General features: G+C 53.8%; 1 long non-coding RNA gene across 1 annotated transcript; it reads left to right on the forward strand.

The window, feature by feature from the left end:
• Positions 1 to 15,876: 15,876 nt before the first annotated feature.
• Positions 15,877 to 17,469, forward strand: LOC120654742. Its single transcript, XR_005667164.1, has 2 exons — positions 15,877 to 16,268; positions 17,021 to 17,469. It is a non-coding gene; the product is annotated as an uncharacterized LOC120654742 (long non-coding RNA).
• Positions 17,470 to 23,115: the final 5,646 nt, after the last annotated feature.

Consider the following 23,115-nt stretch of genomic DNA (forward strand, 5'->3'; position numbering starts at 1 on the left):
GTTTCCCAGGAAGTCACGGTATGAACCGTAAGCAAATGAGTCTTTGGATTTACATTGAACTTCCCGTGAAGCCATTTGCGTATGGAACCAAAACCCCTCTCTAGGGGTTTATCTAGACTGCACTGTCTTCGTTCCAATGCTGATAGATTTACGCCATAGGAATCACGAGTAATTCTATAGAAATCACCGTAATGAATTTGAAACGCCACCTTGCTCGACATATTTGGCCATCCAAAGACTTAATTTTAATTAAACCAGTTTCTAAAACCATGGTACGACTTCAATTATAACTACTAATTAGAACTCTAAGCGGTTACAATTATAAAAACACTAATTATAGAATTAAAAATGCAAAAAATTTAGAATGACAAAGTTGAGAAATATTGGTTACCTGCGGTTCGGATCCAAAATCCGGCAGGGCTTCGCTGTTGCAACTCCCTCCCTCACCCCACGTCTTTCCTTTTTTCCCTCTATGGATGTTGTTTGCTGCAAATGCAGGTGGGGGGACCTCGGCTTTTATATTGGGGTGGGGAGCCTGCCGCCCCCTGCCGGGCAGTAGGGGCCTCCATGCGATAAAACAGAAATTTTAATTATATATAAGCCCATGCCGCCCCTCTGCCGGACAGTAGGGGTACAAACATGTAAATTGTGAAACTGAAAATATATTTCTGTAAAAAATGATTTTAAAAAATATAAAAATGAAAAAAATGCCCTGGCCGTCTCCGCCTATAAAGCGGAGAGAAGATAGGCGGCCCATGGGCCCTGTCGAAAACAGCACGGCCCCGGCCGGCCAGGGGCTCTCGACGATCTTGTTGCGGTGTCCCAGCAGCTCCTCCTCCTTGTCCTCCTGACCGCTGCCGCCTCCACCTGCATCACGGCTCTTACTGCGGCGGCAAGTCCGCCGCTGCCGGAGGCCTTCCTCGCCTTCGTCATGTGGGCTCTAGCGTCGACGGCGCTCGCGGTGCACCTGCCGCGCGCTCGCCGCGGCGGCGCCGCCGAGTGAACACGGCCGATCGACGGCCGGATGCCGGCCCCACGCCCATCCATTATTGATGTCAGCTCTTTTACCTCCTTTTTTCTTTTGCTTGCTCTGCTTCTGCTTGTATTTTTAAGTCGTCAGAAAGGGCCGGGGTGATCGACCCCCTTTGAGGTTCTTGAGTGGGTTGGCTAGTTGGCTCTGCCGTGTTGCAGGAGACGTGGCCATGGCGGCCGCCGGCGTTCGCCGGCAGATCGACCCACGCGTGCGTGGAGCTCGCCGGAGACCCATCTGACTGGGATTATTCCACCTGGCAGTTCGCCGTCAGAGGGCCAGACTGCTGAGCTGTACGTTCACTTGGGTCCATTCGCTAATCAACCTGTCACTAGCATCTAATCAAGGGTATGTCGTTGGAGTCGGAGACTGGAAGGCAGCCATTTCTCATCGAAAGAAATGGACAGGGTCAACGAGCGTGCAGGGCTCCAATCACCAAGATCAGTCAAGTCACGACCGATAGATAATCTAAATAATTCTCCGTCTATGAGAGTGTATTCTGTACTCAATTCGCTAATATAAAACCACCATGTACGCGTCCTTTGTATATCGGTCCACATATATTGATATAACTTAGTATATATAATACTATTATGATTTATAAAGACATGTTCCCGCCGGCCCCTTTTGCGGCAAATAGAAATTGCTGCAAAAGGGGAACACATATGATCGATGTCTTGCAGAGATTAGCATGAAGTTCTTTGAATTTCATAAAAGGATGACTAATCTAGCATATTTGTTACTGTTGGGATATTAAAGACGACCACATTTTGTTGAGCTGAAAAGGTAGGGAAGAGGAGTACATTGCATCAAAACTAATAATAGAAAAAAAAGGAAGGATCTATCGATATCAACAAGAAAAAACAAAAGTGGAAAGGGTCGGTTTGGCCACAGGTCTGAATCTGACTTCTGTACTGGTCATAAAACAGTTGTCCCAGCCCGTTAAATCGAAAAAATTTAAAATTCCAACGAGCTCGTACGGGAAGCTGATCATGCGTTTATATGGGATGCTAGCTCTCGCTGCTTGATTATTGGCATTTGCAGCATCATATGCATAGTAATTAATCCACTCATGATGATCCACACCCCGCGTCGTCGTCTTTTTTTCCCCCTTTTCCTGCTAGATAGAAGGTAGAAATTAAACTAAGATACTCACACACATGTGGATCAAGATAATATTCTGAAAGAGTATAGAAAATCGTATACATTTTTTTTTGAATGAAACGAGCACAGAGTGTGCCCCTTTTCTATTTTCTATTAATAGAGAAGAAGTTGAAGCCAGGGAAGGCTAAACAAAGACAAAATTGAGAAAACAGCGGTAAAAAATTATACAAATGGCGGCCACGTGCACGCCACTAGACCCCGGTGAGGCTAGCCAGGTGTCGGGCCCCCGCGATTCCCCATGCACGCGCTTCCTCCTTGATTTTGCCAAAAAGCAATGTTGGCGATGTCTCTCTTCGGTTGAAAGTTCTCGCGTTCCGTTCTTTCCAAATTTCCCAATTTACCAATAGGAGGAGGGACCTCAGAGCCTTAGTTGGCATGTCCGTGGGGTTTCCCAGCCGAATCCACCACTCCTCACAGAGTGCGTAGGACTCCAGTGACTCGGGAGTAGTTGGGGGTAGCCGACTCACCCAGCGATCAAGACCCACACCCTCCTTGTATAACGACATTCGACAAGGAGGTGGTATGCCGACTCCTGCTCTCGTCGACACAAAGGGCAGACCTCATTTCGCGGCCATCCCCTGGTTGCTAGACGATCAGACGTCCACACTCTATTCTTGATGATAAGCCATGCAAAGAATTTGCATTTTTGCGGTGCCCACGGCTTCCAAATCAGCGGTTGTAGCTTCGTTTTGACGGAACCCAGGAATTGTGCCCGATATGCTGAGGCTGCAGAATATTCTCCATTTGGCGTCCACTTCCATCTGATTGTGTCAGCCACCCCCGGCCTAAGGTGGACATCCCGCACGATCAACCAGAGGTCGACGAATTGTTATAGGTGCTGCGAGCTGATGGCCGGGTGTAAAGCAATATCCCGGATCCACTGGTTATCCGCCAAAGCATCATGGAGTTTCTTGTTTTTCCTCGTGGACATGGAGTAAACATCTAGCGCAATGTCTTTTGGGCGGCGGGCGGCCGTCCACGCCGTGTGCCAGAAGGAAATTTTCCAGCCATCACCAATACGAATTTCGGTGGATGCCGCGAATAATAATGCATCTGTTTCATTACATGGTGTGCCATACCAGCCCAAGGTTTTTCTGGCCTTGTCCACTCCTACCATAGCCATCGTAAGCGTAGAGCTCTCGCAAATCTGTCCATGTCTAGGAGGCCCGCCCCCTCCTAAGTCCGTTGGCCTGGTGGCCGTTGGCCAATTGACCTTACATTTTCCGCCTGTTAGGTTCTCATCCCCTGCCCAAAGGAACCTCCTACGAATCTTGTCGACCAATTCCAGTACCTCGTTTGTTGCGGTTAGGGCTGTAAGCAGGTAGACCAGTTGCGAAGATAGGACGGTCTTGGTGAGTATCATCCGGCCTGCCTGCGTGATGTTACGGCCTCTCCAACCCGATAACCGGGCCGCGGCTCTGTCAATGAGTGGTTGGAAATCCACTTTGCGTAATCGTCTGGTGGATAGTGGGAGGCCAAGGTATTTGATCGGGAAAGTTGCCCGTGCTGCCGAGAGGTCCGCCAGGATATCATCGAGGTCAATGCCATCACATCGAATTGGCGCAATGGAGGACTTGTGGATGTTCGTTTGTAGCCCGGTGACCTGAACAAACAAGTTTAGGAGGCGGGCCAAGGCCTTCACCTCCTACTTATCAGGTCGCAGGAAGATGACTGCGTCGTTTGCATATAATGAGATCCGCATTCTTGCACGATCCCTTGCAACTTTGCTGAGAATGCCCGCCTCCGTGACCGAGTTGAGTAGGCGCTGCAATGGGTCAATAGCCAGAATGAAGAGAAGCAGCGACAACGGGTCCCCCTGCCGCAGACCGCGACCATGGGGAATGTGCGGCCCCGGAATGCCATTGAGCAGAACTTGCGACGACGCTATGGAGAAGATTGCCGCCAGCCAGTTTCTCCAGCGAGCCGGGAAGGCCATGTGCTGCAGGAGGGAGAGGATGTAGTCCCAGCGGACCGAGTCAAAGGCCTTGGAGATATCAAGTTTTATGAGGAGCATCGGGGTCCTGTTTCTGTGGAATCTCCTTGCCATATTGCGCACGTAAAGAAAATTGTCGTGAATACCACGGCCGCGAATAAAGGCACTCTGGCTCTTGGAAATGATCTGCTCCATCGCTGGTGCGAGACGTAGTGCCATGACTTTAGAAAGTAACTTTACGATGCTATGGATGAGGCTAATTGGCTGGTAGTCCCCAATACTGTCACCCCCCTCCTTTTTTGGGAGAAGCACGATGTTCGCCATGTTTAGTAGGTCAAAGTTCAAACACCGGAGATCATGAAAAGTGTCTAGCGCCGCCATGAGGTCACCCCTGATGATTTCCCAACAGGATTTGAAGAAGTTTACAGTGAAACCGTCCGGGCCTGGCGCCTTGCCGGAGGGCGTGAGAGATATGGCCTTCAAAATTTCATCATCGGTGAAAGGTGCCGCCAAGGCCTCCAAATCGAAGCGCTTGACATTTTGGACCCCCCAGTTGAAATCCCTCACCCGCGGCATCGGTGGGCCCAGGACTTCGGTGAAGTAGTTATGAACCAAAGAAGCCTTGTCCTCATGGGAGGTGGCCCATCCGCCCTGGTGATGAAGGCGTTGTATGTTGTTCTTCCTTCGACGCGCAATCACCTTTTGGTGGAAAAATTTCGTATTGGCGTCCCCTTCCCTTAGATTTGTAATCCTTGAAGGTTGTTTTTTCCTTGCTCGTTCAATGACTCCTAGGCCCACGACTCGATGTTTGAGGCCATGCCGGAGGGCTAGCTCAGCGTCTGAGAGGTCCCTGCTATCTTGGGCAATATCGAGCCTCTTTATCACCTCCAATGCCATGAACAACTTCTTTTTTGCATCAGAGAGTCTGGACTGACTCCACCTACGTAGATGGCTTGCAGTAGAAGAGAGTTTGTGGTGAACAATGCAGATCGGTTGTGAGTGTGGCGAGCTTCTTTGCCATACCGCGCGCACCTAAAAACCCGGGATTTTGATCAAGAAGTTCTCAAACCGAAAAGGCCTCGGCCTACTAGCACCCGAAAGGCTTGAGAGTACCAGTGGGCAGTGGTCGGAGAGAGAAGTGGCCAGTGCCTGTAAGCCGTGTTGCTCAAAGGTGAGATCCCAGCGCTCATTACAAAAAACTCGGTCCAGTCGGGCAAGGGTCAGTCGTCTCCTCTCGTTGCTCCAAGTAAACTTTCGGTTCTGGAGGTGAATTTCCCTCAGTTTACAGAAGGAGAGGGCTGCCCGAAATTGACGCATTCTTCGCAAATTTAAATTGCGATTATTTTTATTCCGAGCACAGTAGATTAGATTGAAATCACCCAGGACGAGCCAAGCAGAGGCATCTACCGGCTTGGAGTTTTTCAGCTCCCTAAGAAAGGCTTGTTTGAGACTATCACGTGCCGGGCCGTAGACCACTGTGAGCAGGAAGGTTGTACCGCATTCATGGATGGAGACAGTGGTCGTAACGGAGAAGCGCCTCACCACAATGTCTTGCAAATCAATGTAGTTGTCGTTCCAAAGTAGGAGAATGCCTCCCCTGGTATTGTTTGCCGGTTTAAACGCGAACCGATTGTGCTTATAGCCTCCCAGGAAGGACGCGAAGGCTCCATCTATGGCGGCCAGCTTGGTCTCCTGGAAGCAAGCGAGGTGGCAGTGGGTGGCCGCCATGAGCTCATTCACAGTGATGCAACATGCCGGGGAATTCAACCCTCTTACATTCCAGCACAAGACGTCAAGATTTGGAGCAGTCATGTTGGATCATCGTATCTCGGGCGGATTGGGTCCTTGCGATTCATGATCTTTAGGAAACAAAGAGGACAGAGCATTTGGAGCAGTACAGCATGACGTAACAAGACAGTAGTCGCAGGAAGTTCACGTAGATTAACCGAAGAAGAGTTTGCAAACACACTGGTCGCAGCGGAGGCGGCGGCGATGTAGTTCAGACGTACAAAAGAAGGGTAAGCGGGGGTACACATTGTTGGGGTAGGCGAAATGGCGAATTGCTCCGACCCCAAAGTTACAGCTCACGAGCCGAATCACACATCTAAGTCGTTGTTCACCTCGTGGACGTCGTCGATCCCGACACCCGCGAACTCCATCATCGCCTCGTCAAGCTGGATTTCGAACTCGTCGTGGATGCCGAAGAAGGTGGTCAGCGCAGCCACGATGTGTTGTGGTAGCGGACCACTGTACATGTTGATGTAGTCGACTAGTACCTCCTCGATCGGCTTCCGCTCAGCTTCAACAAGGCCAAGCTGGCGGCAAAGGTTGATCTGTGCCTTCATCAGTGCCGGCATGACCAGCTTCCGAGCCAGCCGAGCGCTCCGGCGCACCTTAGACATGTCATACGTTCTGCGGTGACGAACTTGGACCTGGCGCGGCACCTCAGACCCCGGCGTGATGGCTGGTGGTGGCAGCGTGGCGAAGAAAGTGTCCAGCCCCAGGCTGGCATCGATGTACAAGGCCCGAGTTTGTTGCGGCTGTTCGTCTTCGCGTGGAGATGTCGGCGGCTGGGGGAGTGGTGACCCCGCTGCAGGTCTGTAGTCGCCTGGGCCGCCGCCGCCTGCATCGTGTCGAGGGCGTCAACCACCAGAGCCATGGTGTCGTCGTGGCCAGTTCCGGCAGCATCAGTTTGCAGTGTGCGCTTGAGCCTCTAAAAGGCCACCAACACGGGGATGTCTGCGCCACCGGTGCCCCCATCCGGCCTCGAGAGAGCGGGAAGGGCCGCACTGGTGGACAAGGCTTCATTCCCCAGCTGGGAACCGGTTTCCAGTGGCGGCGCGTCGGCGATCCCCAGTCTGTCGGCGAGCCTGAGCGCCTTATGGATGTAGTCCTCCATGACAGGCATCACTAGGTCGTGACTGAGCCTGGAAGAGTTGTTCTTGAGCAGGTTAGAGGCCACGTCCTGGATAGAGGCCGCCTGGGCCTTGAAGAGGAACTTGAACCTGGCGTTGTTCTCAGCCTGGAGGTCGCGGACGGCGGGCAGCTTGTGGACTGGGGCTGGCGAGGAAGCGTCACGACGCCTGTCGCCCTTGCCAGAGCCCCAGTGGCGGCGTGGAGGCGAACGCTCCCGCTCCCTGAACACAGGCTCCTGGCCAGCGCCCGTGGCCCCGTGGAGAGACCTGGTGCGGGCACCATGGTTGCCCGGGTTGCCGTCGCCGTCCTCCTGATCGTCGCGGTGGTGGTGTCGTTCCCAGCCACGGTCGGGGTGGTCGTTGTTGTAGCGTGGCGGCTGGCGGCGGTGTTCGTCCTCGTCATCGTCCCCGTCGGGGTGGCCGAAGCGACCACGCTGGCACGCCCCCCACCGAGGCGACGAGCCCTGTGTTGATGCCTTTTACGGGCCAACACATGATCGTGCTAGGTCGCGCGACGCGAGGAGGAGCTCCTTGCAGCACCTCCTGCGTGGAGCGGTCAGACCGGTAAGAGGGACCGGTCAGACCGGTCGCCGTGCACAACGGCGACGATCCGACGAACGCTCGCCCGGGAGGGACCCCGTCGGGGCAAGCGCACGTAGGATTGCCCTAGGCTCGGCAGGCCAGCTAGGGCGTCCTCAAACGCCATGGAGACGAGAGAAGAACAGCATATTGAGATTGGAAAAGAAAAGGTAAAAAAGATAAAAAGGTTTGTGTTTGATCGATTGGATACCCTAATCGGCCGTGACCCTTTATATTTATAGGGTGGGGTGGACTTATCCCGCAAGAAATCCTATTACAGATCTAAATCTACAAAGAGTTCTAGTTGTACTCGGATTCCAGGTAGACCGGTCAGACCCACCGGTCACCGGTCAGACCGGTCGGTGTTGCCAGACCGGCTACATGGTCCAGACCGGTCAGACCGCTCTCAAGCACCGATCAGACCGGTCTGTTCGACCAGTGCCAATTTTGGTCGTCAACACCCGGTGGTTGCCGTCCTTCCGATCCTGCCGCACTGTCCAGACCGGAGGCGGGACATTGAAGGGGGGAACGCGGGCGCCGGGGCCGGCTCGTCGTCCACGACCCCACGAAGCCACGTGAGCCTGCGCTGCTCTGGCTCCGCCTACGCCGGGGCCGTGCCGTCGCCGTAGTGGTCCGTGGAGGCTGAAGTGCTGTCGAATATCCACTCCAGGTGGATAAGCACCCTGAACTTGGCGCCCTTCTGCCACGGAGCTGGTGTAGGATCAAGAACAACGACTAGAGGGGCGTGAATATGCGGTTTAAAATCTAAAACCAACAACACTAGAGAAATTTAATTAGCAACAAAGGAAAGCCCTATGTCATGCTACTACTATCTCTAGATGGGTTTGCAACCTAGGGTGACAAAATACAAATCAAGCTCTAGTAAAGTAAATTGCTCAAAGTAAAAACAAGAATTAAAGTGAGCAAGAGAGGTAACCAAGCTTGACACACGAATTTATCCCATGGTGTCGATGGCTTGCCGGTCACCCCTAATTCACGTTGAGATGGATTCCAAGAATCAACTGCTCTTCTATCAAGAACCTCTTGATCTTGAGTCAGCTTGAATCAAGTAACCGCTCCACACCTCGATTCCACTAGAGTTGCTCTTCACCATTCCGGTGAGGTGAGCACAAGACCTCTCACAACCGAAATCGGGGCTCCTCAACAATCTCCTTGGAGGAGCTCCACGAAATCCTCTTCTCCAAGCCATCTAGGGAGCGGCAACTCCCAAGAGTAACAAGTCGATGACGCTTGCTTGAAGTTTTCCTAGTGCCACAAAGCTCAAACTCTTGATGCAATGCACTAGGAAGCCCTTACACTCTCAAGAATGAAATCTCTAAGCAAGTGTGTGTGAGAAAGGGATGCCTTAGCTCTATAGTGTCAAGTATGCAGTCCAAATAGCCAAGAGGAAGACCCAATGGCCGGGCATTGGGTATATATAGACATCCCCTCAAAAACTAGCCGTTACACTCTTTTCTGCGAAGTCGCGGACCGTCCGCTGTTCAAAAACCGGACCGTCCGCCGTTATAAGCCAGTGAGTCAGAGTGCATTTAATGCGTGTCAGAACTAGCCGTTACAGCCCTGGCGGACCGTCCGCGCCCCAGGGGCAGACCGTCCGCGCCCCAGGGGCGGACCGTCCGCAGTTAAGTGTTCCACACCACCAGAGACGAACATCGTCTCTGGTATAACTTTGAAATTAGCCGGTGGACCGTCCGCGCCCCAGGAGCGGACTGTCCGCCGTTCATCCTTGAAATCCACCAGAGACAACAATGTCTCTGGTACAAATTGTCAAATAGTCGGCGGACCGTCCGCGCCCCATGGGCGGACCGTCCGCAACACAGGTCATAAGCGTAACCAGAGAAAACACCCTCTCTGGTACATTTTGAGTTAGAGCGGCGGACCGTCTGCCCACCTGGGCCGGACTGTCCGCCAGTCACATCTAATTTCCACCAGAGCCAAACATGCTCTCTGGTACGGGTGCAGACCGTCCGCGCTCTAGGGAGCGGACTGTCCGCGCTTGTGCAGTCAGCTCTCAAACTTGTTCTTTTTCAAATCTTGTCAAAGTGTCGTTAGCCCTCATGCATGCACCTAGACATTTTAAGCAAAATGGCACTAAAGACCCGTCAAGCACGAGTACACAACCCATCTTGATAGTACGGCTATCTATTCAACAAATCCGGTCACTTTTCATCCACTAAACGCCTTGTGACCGGTAAAATACAAAAGCCTTATTTTATACCTTTGTCTTGAGTCCGAGCTTTGCATATCATCTCAAAACTTTACACGTTCACAACCAAATCCCTTTCATCCGTGGATCAACCTATGCTCATTATCTCGAATGAAATTGTTAATCCACAAATTGTTGTCATTAATTACCAAAACTCGAATTAGGGGCCGAGATGCTTTCAGCCGGTGGTGTTGCGGAGACGGTGACCGACGAGGACGCGTCCCCCTGGCTGATGAAGACCAGCCACAGGCACTTGGGGATCCTGCTCGGGTTGGGCGTCCATGCCCAAACGTCGATGGTGGGCGCGGCTAGAATGGGCGTCAAGGCGCCTGGCGCCCGGCCGCGAAGCGGTGCTTGAATGCCCCCTCCTGCGCAGCACGCGAGTCCACCCGTCCTCCGGCGATTGATGGGTGGGACGTCCTCCAGCTAGCGTTGAGGAGGAAGGAGAGCGCAGAGGGTGCGTCCCCCCCCCCCTCGAGCGGGCTGAACCATGCCGCACCGGATTAAAGGCGTCGTGGCGGCCGGATGGCGGACGGTAGGCACGGCCAGCCGGCGTAAATGCAGGAGAGGAGCGCCGGACCACATCCGCGTACGAGGGCGTCGGGGCACGGCGCGGACTTGGCGAGGGAGTAGCCGGCACGAACTCAACAGCATCTGGCAGAGGACGACCGAAGCGAGGCGGGGGCGGCGGCGAATCCGGCCAAAGATCCACCAGATCCGCCCAACGCAGGGACTTCGAAGGAGCAGTAGAGGCAGGCGGGGGGACCTGGACGCGGCGCAGGAGCTTGGGCGGCCCCGCCGTGGAAGGCTGGGTCGGCGATGGGGGGTGGAGCGGCGGCGGCGGGAGCGGGGGCGGCATCGCCCCCCGCGGTGGAGGTGGAGCAGGAGATTCAATTTTGTCTGTTTGTGGCAAAGCGATTCATGCACGCTACGCAACATGTTTAGTTTAAGGCTGCAGGCCGGCGGTCGGCGGACACCGGCTTTGCCGTGCCAAGGTCAACCGTCCACGGCAGCAAGCTCGACGACGACGACCTCCGACCCAGACACGGCATGGCGCCATGGTGTCGGGGCTCGGGGATCGAAGGCCTGGGCCGCCGACGTGGCGGAACCTGTGCTGCGCGCGGTTCGGAAACAGAAGGCTGCCTGCCTCTGTCTGGCTGCCGGCCGGCCTTCGTTGTCGTCGCTGCTGTGGTCGCGTCGTCTCCATGAGACCATGACCGCGTAGCTAGGAAGGTGTTGTACGTCAGCACAATCGAAACACGCGTGTCGGTACCCTACAACTGGGGTACCCACTCCTACTGTGCCAAGACTCGCGTAGTTATCCGTAACTACGCCCTAAGGAGCTGAGCAGCCGGACTCCTGGGTTCCGACTCCATCTCACCGGACCAACGGTCCCGGACCCGCTTCCCGTTCGGGGACGGGTCCGGTGTCACCACGTGTCCCAGAGGTGGAAATGCTCAGCACCTGTGGCCGCGGACCCGGATCCCCGCAGGTGGGTCCGGGACCTCCACGTGCCATCCGGACTCCCGCAGGTGGGTCCGGGACCTCCACGTGCCATCCGGACCCCCCGTGAGCTCTCGGCTCAGCTAGCTACTCGGGAGGGGTCCGGAGCCGCCACGTGTCGCGCAGACGCGGGCGCGGGCGCAAGCCTTCCGCTGGAAGCTCCCTCACCCACCCGCATTAAGTGCGAGTGGTTGAGGCAGGCTCTGCTGCCGCTGGGCACGGGGCAGCTTTTGTCAGTCCACACTATGGATCGCCAATTACCGACGCGGCTCGTCATTTACCAAGACAAGCATTAAAGACTCAGCGCTGCGCGCATGAGCGACGAGTCATGATGACCAGCTACTGACTGAAGCAACAGTGCACGCTGCTACAGTAGACTGAGTCAGTAGTTCGGCGCTTCATCGTGACCTCGACGCGCGACTGCAAAGGCTAGACTCTACTCTGACAGGACAACTCAAGACCATCCCTGGTCAGAAGCTACGCACAGAAGCCGACGACAAGATCTCCGGATCTGAGCCATTGAAGGCCAAAGTGTAGTTTATAATACATCGCCGGGTCCACATGTCGGGGCCCCGCTCAGTGTACGTGCTCCCCTTGGACATATAAAAGGGAGAGCACGCCCGCTAGAACACAGGAAGAGGTTCACACATCATCTCCACAATCCAGACTCAAGCTCTCGCACCTCCTCACGCTTGTGGGAAGGCAATACAGCACACAGTGGACGTAGGGTATTACGCTCCGGCGGCCCGAACCACTCTAAATCCTACTGTGTTTCTTGTGTTCTGGAGGGAGATCGATCTAAGACTAGCTACCCCCCTGAGTACACACCCTCTGGGCTAGGGCGGGTGCCTTCCGCCACCCGGCCGTGGTTTGCAACACTACGACATTTGGCGCGCCAGGTAGGGGCGCTAGCTGGTCGCATTTCATCATCTTCTTCGTCCCCATGGTTCGCGTGGACGACGTGGAGATGACGGAGGGGGTGGCGTCCTCCACGCCACATGCCTCTCGCGTTCCTGCTCCAGGGGCAACTGTGCCTGTGGAGCAGCCACCGTTGGCGGCGGCGCGCGCCGCCCGCCGGCAAGAGTCAGGGCACCCGTCAAGGGCCCCCTCACAAGCTGCGAGCGGCGGAGCGACAAATCCCAGCTCACAGCATACCTCACTCATGAGAGGAAGCCCGCTCCGGCGGAAAGCCGACTCCGGTCGCACCAAGCCCGCTCCGGCGGACTGCCGACTCCGGTCGCACCAAGCCCGCTCCGGCGGAAAGCCGACTCCGGTCGCACCAAGCCGCTCCGGCGGAAAGCCGACTCCGGTCGCACCAAGCCGCTCCGGCGGAAAGCCGACTCCGGTCGCACCAAGCCCGCTCCGGCGGAAAGCCGGCTCTAGTGGCTCTCTCCGGCGGAAAGCCGACTCCGGTCGTACCCCCGACTCTACATCTCTGTAAGTCCTACTCTTAGAGGCCCAGCAGGGAATAAAATCTTTTCCTTTGTAACTATGTAGTACTTCCGTGTGGTCCAGTCCGGTGAGCCTCCCCCGTGGAGGGGTCCGGACCTCTGCGAACCAGGTTCAGGGAAGCGTATTCACCCTCCGGGGAGGTCCGGAGCCGTGTAGCCGCTTAGCCTGGTTCCGTACCCTAAGCCTGCATGCTCTACCTCCCTAGGGTGAGTACCGTAGTACCTAAGGCTGGGGGCCCGGAGGTCCGGACAGCTCCGGCCTCATAAACCCGTGTTCTGGCTTACATCGCACATCTCATGTACATCTAGTTATAAAGGAAAAGTTTATTCTCAGTTCGCCTCTAAGGATGTTACATTCCAATTTCGATCTACGCATTCTGTTTGCGCTAACCCCCACGTGGCTTCTTACTCTTGTGCGGTGATTGTGGTCCGAATTGAGTTGGCTAGTTAGTGACTTAGCTCGAGACCCCTCATGGAAGAGAGGGGTTCGGACCCCTGGGAACCTGCAGGTTCAGGGAAGGGCACTCATTCTCCGGGGAGGTCCGGAGCCGTGTAGCCGCTTAGCCTGGTTCCGTACCCTAAGCCTGCACGCACCACCTCCTGTGAATGAGTGCCGTAGTACCTAGGACTGGGAACCTGGAGGTCCGGACTTTCTCTTAACCTAAAGGCCGGCCCCTTGAGCTTCGTTCACTGAACCTAGCTATCCATCTCAAAGGATTACAGCCAACAGGATTTGGGACCCGTGGGCACGCTACTAAGCATCTACCTTGAGTCATGTGCAGGTCCAAACGTGATGATGCAGTAGGTGACCCAAGGGATGGACGATACAGGGCAAGACCCTTGCGGCGCGCACCGCTGGGTGCCAGAAGCAGCCAAGTTGCTCACAGTAGTGGCCCCACCTGCGGGTTCGTTGCCTCTCCCGAGGCGGGCCCGGGGGCCACTGTCGGTACCCTACAACTGGGGTACCCACTCCTACTGTGCCAAGACTCGCGTAGTTATCCGTAACTACGCCCTAAGGAGCTGAGCAGCCGGACTCCTGGGTTCCGACTCCATCTCACCGGACCAACGGTCCCGGACCCGCTTCCCGTTCGGGGACGGGTCCGGTGTCACCACATGTCCCAGAGGTGGAAATGCTCAGCACCTGTGGCCGCGGACCCGGATCCCCGCAGGTGGGTCCGGGACCTCCACGTGCCATCCGGACTCCCGCAGGTGGGTCCGGGACCTCCACGTGCCATCCGGACCCCCCGTGAGCTCTCGGCTCAGCTAGCTACTCGGGAGGGGTCCGGAGCCGCCACGTGTCGCGCAGACGCGGGCGCGGGCGCAAGCCTTCCGCTGGAAGCTCCCTCACCCACCCGCATTAAGTGCGAGTGGTTGAGGCAGGCTCTGCTGCCGCTGGGCACGGGGCAGCTTTTGTCAGTCCACACTATGGATCGCCAATTACCGACGCGGCTCGTCATTTACCAAGACAAGCATTAAAGACTCAGCGCTGCGCGCATGAGCGACGAGTCATGATGACCAGCTACTGACTGAAGCAACAGTGCACGCTGCTACAGTAGACTGAGTCAGTAGTTCGGCGCTTCATCGTGACCTCGACGCGCGACTGCAAAGGCTAGACTCTACTCTGACAGGACAACTCAAGACCATCCCTGGTCAGAAGCTACGCACAGAAGCCGACGACAAGATCTCCGGATCTGAGCCATTGAAGGCCAAAGTGTAGTTTATAATACATCGCCGGGTCCACATGTCGGGGCCCCGCTCAGTGTACGTGCTCCCCTTGGACATATAAAAGGGAGAGCACGCCCGCTAGAACACAGGAAGAGGTTCACACATCATCTCCACAATCCAGACTCAAGCTCTCGCACCTCCTCACGCTTGTGGGAAGGCAATACAACACACAGTGGACGTAGGGTATTACGCTCCGGCGGCCCGAACCACTCTAAATCCTACTGTGTTTCTTGTGTTCTGGAGGGAGATCGATCTAAGACTAGCTACCCCCTGAGTACACACCCTCTGGGCTAGGGCGGGTGCCTTCCGCCACCCGGCCGTGGTTTGCAACACTACGACAACGCGATTACAGTTTCAACAGTTCGCGCATTTCGTTCGTGGTACCGGGTCGGGCCTTCCGGTTATAGCCGGGCCCCGGACTTTGACACTTTGTCACGTGGGAACTTTTGTAGGGCAGCGGACTTGGCCCGAGCGACCGACCAAGCAAGTAATTAAGCAACGCAGAGCAGCGCTGGACGGTCTGCTGACCGGCGGGGGCACCGTGACTCGTCGAGGTAGCACTGCCACCGGAATACGTGGACGGGGCAGATGAGCCCTGTGACGCCGGTGGCCAATCCGACTCCGTTGGATGCGTGCTCTACACACGCATTCCGTTCGTCAGATGTATATATGCTTCTTTTTCAGTCGTTCGTACAAGTAAAGTATGTATATGCCTCTTTTACTACACCATTACCAGCATAAATAAATAAAGTGCACTGGGACTAGACCGCCCAGTTCATTAATCAACTCAACTAGACAGCCGCAACCGATCGTGTGGTGCCTATCGTGGTGCAACCGATCGGTACGGTGAAACGAACCTGGATGGCTCCGCTCTCAGTTTGCAGCCGTAGTTTGGGCAGTTCGGAGCGGTATGGTTGTTCGGAAGTGGCCCGACACAGCCCATGTCAAGAATAATATCATGTTCGGTTGATCGGTTCTCGGCTTGTCTCGGCTTATTTCCTCTCACATAATGCTATTCATTCTACCAGCCGAATACCATTTATCATATCAGCCGAACAGCCTCGAAGTTTGTTTCATTTATGTATATGGGCCGGCCTCATTGGGCTATAATAGTATCAGCTTCAGGGCCATTACGATTCGCCTAAAGTGATTCGCGCCTGCTTTTTTAATACGCAAGAGAATTGCGCAGATCTCTTCCGGAGCTCCGCCGCCGTACCGGCCGCCGGGGAGGAAGAATTTCCGGGTGATTTACCCTGCTGAGAATCCTCCGTCGGCCGGGCAGAGTGTGAACTCCCCCGTCCCGTCGCGATCACAGCACCGACCGCTAGCTACCCTGTGAGCAACTGAAAAACTGCATCCTCGTCAGATCCTATAAGCTTCCTAGAAGCTTCACTGGCATCATTGCCGTGCCACGTCCCACCAAGCCATAGCTATATATAAAGGAGGCCCATCCTGATGAGCCGGCGAGAGGCTGCACCAACGACTCCATTAGCAATTGAGCCTGTGAGCGAGCGATGGACCACCAGGCGCTCCTCCTCCTCCTAGTCGTCGTCGCGGCGGCGGCGTGCGTCGACGTGGCCGTGACCGGCGCCCCGGCGGCCTGGCCCGTGGCTCTGGCCGCCTACTCCGTCTGGGCTCTCGCCTCCCTCGCGCTGGCCGTGCTCCTCCCGCGCCGCCGCCGCCGCCCCGACCCCGAGTGATCCAAGAGACCAAGACTGCGCCTCCGGCTGCCGCCGCCACCGTCAGTCCCCTCTCGCCTTACCTTCTTTGGCTCCCACCTGTCGTCCTGCCGCTTGGTTAGACGACCCACTGGAAGGGTCGTCGTCGACACCGCCGGCCGACCTGCTGTCGTGCCGCTTGGATAAGTATACCCAAAGGGTCGTCGTCGCCCGCCGCAGGAGACTCCTCGGAGGCCGGCTCCGGCCTGCCGTCTTCATGCACGGACGGCGGACCAAGTCCAAGCCATGGGGGCCCTCGTCTTCGTCTCCCCTCTGCAAAATATTTCTCTTGGATCCTCTGCAGCTAGCTTCCTTGGCCATTCCCCCTCTCGATTTTCACTGACCTGCCTTAATTACTTCGAGCTAGTTTTTTTGTTGGATTTAGGCTGTGTTTAGATAGAGTGCAAAATTTTTTTCGACGGAATCTTACTAATTTAATTTGAAGTAATAAATGAAGTCTATTTACAAAATTTTTTGCACAGATGGGTTGTATGCTAATTAATCCATGATTAATCCATAATTAGCGGATGGTTACTGTAGCATCACTGTTGCAAATTATGAATTAAGTAGGCTCATTAGATTTATCTCGCGATTTACAGCCCATCCATAAAAAAAATTTTGTAAATAGACTTCATTTAGTATTCCATGCATGTATCAAAACATTCGATGTGATGTTTTTTTTTGCGTTTACGGGGTTTACATGTAAATATCTAAACAAGGCCTTACTTTTGAGTAATTTGCAAGTGGGCTGACCATTCTAGCTTCCTCGGTGCAGGAGATTAATCCATATCCATGAATGAAAGGCTCGCCGGAGGAGATTCACTCCACAATCCCGCTCCCCAGTTTCGCCGTCGATCGGATCCACGTACTCCGTCCCCCCTCTAATCTAAGGTGCGTATTATTACATGGCAGAATCGAGTTTGTGGAGAAGCACAAATCTAGATCTAGTTGTCCAGTTCTTCATATCTTCCAAGAACAACAAGGGCAGGTCTCGCAGAGCTTCAGGGACCAAAAGGCAGCAGGGCACGGCAAAGAGAACTAGTCGCTGACTCCACTGTCCATCTGCTACTAGTATTAGTATATAGTAGTATATGTTTGTATTAATTTGTACTGGTATATAGTATTGCTGAAGAACAGAGGGTGAACATGTGTATAGGTCTGTTTTGCTACTATAATAATATACTATGCAGAACGCATTAAATAAATTTGTGCCGATTGTGCAGAGCCTTGTGCTTGATGTGATAGCTAGCCTACATGGCGACTTTTGTCTATTTTCCTACCATGTTTGATACCACTTTTAAGGACTTGGTAGTTGTAGCACAGTCGATCACTTGCCCTTCGCAGACACCTTCTAGAGGATAAAGTTAGGCAGCATGGTGATCGGGATTAGACGGTTATTTGGCTCCACAAAGATCTGCCAATAAAGCTGCATGCCCATCCAGCATGCTTCGAGATAAGGGCGGTGATGTTGATAACTTGACTTTGCAAGCCCTTCACCCTGACACGGTTTTAATTTCTATACGGCCTGCTGCTGCACCTGATCTTGGCCTGGGCTAATCCTTTGCATCAACTCCATGCATTGCCTTGGACCATGCAATTTAGCGGCAAGCAGCAGACCAACAAAAAAAAAACCCTATCCTGCTACGCATCCCAGACTCGAGGTCGTCTCGCTCAGATCCTCGTAGATCTCCTTGGATGGGCTAGAATGGTGTGCTAATAAATTGTAACATATATTAGTACTGATAATTATTATTAAAAATTTTAACTCTTGATTAAAATTTAGCTCCCCTATTCGTACTCCTATTGGGTAACTTGATCGGCAACCTAGATGAAGGCAGACAGACACCCCCCTACCCACCCAAAAAAAAACAATGTATGGGAGCCCTTGTTTAGTTGCATTCAAAATTCCAAAATTTTACAAGATTTCACATCACATCGAATATTTAAACGCATGTATAAAGTATTAAATGTAGCTAAACAAAATAACTAATTACACAGTTTGTCTGTAATTTGCGAGACGAATGTTTTAAGCCTAGTTAACCCATGATTGGATAATAATTACCAAATACAAACGAAAGTGCTACAGTACCAAAATTCCAAAAGTTTTTGCAACTAAGGGGGTGTTTAGTTGCTGAAAAAGTTTGGGTTTGGGTACTGTAGCATGTTTCGTTGTTATTTGACAATTAATGTTCAATTATGAATTAATTAACACTATTAGATCCATCTCGTATGAATCAGAGCTGTATAATTAATTATTTTTTCAACTATATTTAATATTTTATATATGTGTTCGAAAATTTGATGTGACGGATAGTGTTGAAAAAATTTGGGAACTAAACGCTACGATGTATCAGTCAGTCCATCTCGGCGATGGTTGATCTGGTCAAACAGGGAGCTGAGCTAGCGTGTTGTCTGCTGCGTCAGCACCCGGGATCGACTACCACCCGTACGTGTTCGTGATTGTTACGGCCTCGCCCCCTGCCGGGTCCACCAGCCTTGCAAGTGGCACCGGCCATGGCCATGGCGTTGGTTTGCTGGGTGCTCCGTCCGGTCCGGTCCCGCGCCGTGCTGTGCACGAGGGGACGCGTCTGCAGGCGGAAATGGGCGGATGGATGCAGCACAGAGAGTCAAAGTGCAGGAAGTGCAGGGCGTGCAAGTGGCGACGCCGGCGGCGGATCAAGGCCGCTTAATTTTTGTGGCTGCACTCGCATGCCCGGCACACCGGCAGATCCCTGTGCAGATTAATTCCGTCGGGATTCGGCACGGCCGTGGGACGACGCAGCGCCGCCTAGATCTGTCCCTCCCTGTTTGGAGTACCGGAGCTAGGAGTGGTTATGGACTATATAGTTTTAATGATCTCCTCACAATTCAACTTGATTTTTCTATATTTTTAGTTTAAAAAATATAGAATTATAGTTCAAATCTTTGAGGATTTGATCCTTGAATTATCTAAATAAAATTTTAAACATCTTTACCTCCTCTAGCCGGGGCACGACACACGCGAGGACCGACCCGTCGTGGCTTCGTCCTCTGCCTCGCCGCCACCTTCCCCCGCGCCGGCGCTGCCTGAGGTCCGAGGCTTCCTGCGCGCGCCCACTTCTCCAAGACCGCAACAACGACAGGCACCTGAGATGTTGCTCGATTGGTATAGGGGTCTGGTTCACGCTAGGATTTTAGCGTGTTATGAATAGTGACATTTTGATTGCTAATTACGGTATCAAATAAAAACAGTTTACAAAACCAACTCCAGAACCCCCGTGCTAGTGACCTTGAAGAATCTAATAAGACCTTTGACTATGCGATTAGAGGATGATTACTGTAACATCACTGTAACCAATCATCGATTAATTATCGTCATTAGATTCGTCGCGAAAAATTACACTCATCCCTAAAAAGATTTTACAAATAGATTTCATTTAGTACTTTATGCATACGAGATTCTCTTTTCAGGAAATGTGCCCGCTATTTTTTTTAGAATGTCAAACAAGGCCAGGGTTTGCATTGACTCCTCGCGTCTCCAATAAATTTACATTTTTATTCATTTTTCATGACTAAAAGTAAGAAAATACTATATAGTGCAAGTCTCGAGTCCGCTTCTCGCTGGTAGGTACTAGTCTCGAGTCCGCCGCCCAAGGGTGGGCTACGTCGGCACGGAAAGGAAAATGATTCGTCGCCGCCAATCGAGCTATGCCATGGACCGGCGACGGCGACGGCGACGTGCTCACGTGGCACATGTAGCCATGTATCGTCCATGGCGGGAGGCCGGCCGGACGACCAAGCTATTGGCAGGTCGTCGTCTTCGATCGATGAGCCATTCACTGACCGCCGTCGTCCGCCCCTGATGAGCACCTGCGGTGGACGTGGACCCGTTCCGATCTGTTCGATCGGTGGCGACCGCGACTTCCTCCCACTTGGCCTGGCTTTCTGAACGGTCATACTATCGTTTCCTTTTCTCCCCCTGCCCCCTGGTCGGCTAACTTGATCAGCAAGCTTGTAAAACACACAAAAAAAATACCACACCACCAATGCACTCCTATCTATGGAACCATCAGTCGCAAAGGAGGAGCAGTTGCCACATGGTCGATCCGTTTACTCTCGAGGGCGACACAGCCGCCGCCACCTAGCTCCCTCAAACCCTAGCCTGGCGCCCTAGCGGCCGGCGGCGGCGGGCAGCGGTGGAGCCGCACAATCGGCGCCCGCTCGCAGCCGTCCACCGCTTCCTTCTCTCGAACCTCCCCACCTCTCCCCTGTTCCTTGCCCCAAATCGCGATCTGCACACGGCGGCTCCCATGGAGGTGCCTGCCGTGGAGCCCTATAGTGCGCGCGGCGCGGGATCCCCGACCGCCGGCGCGCGGCTCCTCCATCTCGACGGAGGAGGCAGCGCCCATGGCTCCCGGCGGTGGCCGCGACTGAGAATTTCGGCTCGGCTCCCACCCCAGATCGTCGGCCTGTTGCTCGGTTCTTCGTGCAGCGTGGTCGTCGGCGCCATTCGACGAGATGGGGCGGCTTAGGCATCTCCGAAACCCTAGCCACCCCCACCCTAGTCCACTCTCCGTTGTGCCTGTGGTGGTCGACGGCAACCCGCTCATCCCGTCGTTGCCGGATCCGGACATCCGGAGCCCGGATCTGCACGGCGGAACCCGTCCAGCTCAACGGTGGTGCCTTCGTCCCGGCGGCTGGTCAAAGGCAGCGACAGGAGAACCGACGGCGGCGCGCCGTAGCTATGCATGAGAAGGAGAGGAGTGGGTCGCAGACAGTTTGACTACCCGTCTTCGCCGACGGCAGTCGTTGCTCATGCATTCTAACAGTGAGCAACGACCTCTTTTTCACCGGGGGCAGATGATTGGCGACCATATTCGGCGTCTGTAGCGAAAATGACCTCGCATGCCATATTTCAATATAATGTTTTGATGTTTGATGACACACACAACACTTGGACTAATATGATTGTTAAGATGAACTTTCCCAGGCTTTTAGGTTCAAGTGATGACAAAGAGAAAATAGGCGTAGCTAGGCCCGAAGGGCCGCCCCTACGGGGGTTCCGCTACCCGGTTAACGGATGGGGGTCGAGGGGGAGCCGCCCCTCGCGGGTCTCGGGGCAGCGCCCTGAAAGCTCTTCGGTCCAAGGGACAAGGATTGAGGCATTTTGCTATCATCGGTTAAACCGACGTAGGGCAAAATGAACTCACCGGTGCAATCACAGAGAAGGTCTGCGGGCTAGAGTTTTACACCGGATTAACCGACGCTAAAGAAATTACATACGTCGGTGCATTGACAGATGAAGACCGAGGAAAATACATACACCGGTTGAACCGATGATGCACCGGTCAATCTCATCGGTTCAGTTGTCCAGAGAGGTGATTTTTCATGGAACGTTAAGGAGTTACACTCACCGGTTAAACCGACGATACATCGGTTAAACCGACGTTACACCGGTTGATTGCCAACGGCTAGTTTTCAAGTGGGCAGTTTACATACACCGGTTGAACCGGTGATGGCTTTGGAGGTACGTCGGATTAACCGGCGTTAAGTATTTTTCTGGCAGCTTTTCTCCAACGGCTATATTTGCTTTGGCTGCCTATATATACCCCCAAGGCCGGGTCATTTGAGGTTGCTGGAGACCATACAAGCATACAAGAGTAAAAGATCATCTCCAACCATCCTAGAGCTTCATTGTACATCATATAGGCTTAAGCACACTTGTGAGAGTGCTTAGTGCTTGATTAGGCTTAGTTCTTGAGAGAACTAGCTTGAGAGAAAGCCTTGCTGCGGCAAGCAACTTGTGATCCGTCGTGTGACCCTCCGTCTTGGTGTGGAGTGGCAACGACACTTTGTGCGGGGGAAGAGGAGGCCCCCTCCTTGGTGGAGAAGCTCCGTAGTGGATTTCGGCCGGGTGACCGAGAGAGACGGTGGCGGTGCACGAGACTTAGTGTCTTGTGGGCACTTGCCTTTGCTTGCCGACATCGCCTTGGTGGCGTAGTGCAAGACGTGATCGGAAGAGCCTCGGTGTCCCATGGACGTAGGCATTTGTGCCGAACCACGTTACATGACCGTGTCTACTCTGGATTTTGCATCCCTCTTGCACTTACCTCTTTACTTATCGTATTACGCTACCGCATTTACTCTATCTTGCATGTCTTTACTTTCCTAGTTAGTTTGATTAGGATTGGCTATAGGTTGCAAGTTTTTAGGGGTAAGTAGAGAGTAGCATAGATAAACCTTAGTCATAACTAGCATGTGTAGGACGTGTTAGGTTTATCTTATGCAAGTAGTTTGAGCCCTAGGACAAAAGCGATTAGCGACCCTATTCACCCCCTCCCCCTCTAGGGTCGGACACCCCGGTGATCCTTACAGCGTCGAGATGCACATCGGCGACCCGGCAACGCATAGAGTCGGTGGACGGATGCCGGAGTTGGCGCTGCCATAGCGTGCAAGAACATCGGGCGAAAGCTTGCAACGATGACGCCTATGGGCGTCATGGCCCTTCCTGAAGGCGTTGCGGAGGTGTTCTTGCATTGCATACAATGGCAGCCGTTCCTTACGCATTCTAACAGTGGGCAACAATCTCTCTTTCGCCGGGGCAGGTTATTTTCCAATGGCGACATTTTTGGCGTCGCGATGCACCTCGGCGACCCGGCAATGCACAGAGTCGGCAGCAGATCGAGGTGGCGGGGCAACCGGGATGAGGGCGCCATGGTTGCTACGTGGCGTAGTGGCCAGATGCAGCAGCGATTACTCTGATCAGCTATTTCAGCTATTTTTGGTCTACTGCTGCATGTCACCATGATCTACAGCCAAGGAGTTTCTTTCAAGTTTATTGTGGTGCACGTTGTTCAAGGCGTGGTGGCTGATTCAGAAGACCGCCATGAA

Source organism: Panicum virgatum, chromosome 1N, assembly GCF_016808335.1.
Source record: "Panicum virgatum strain AP13 chromosome 1N, P.virgatum_v5, whole genome shotgun sequence".
Lineage (NCBI taxonomy): Eukaryota > Viridiplantae > Streptophyta > Magnoliopsida > Poales > Poaceae > Panicum > Panicum virgatum.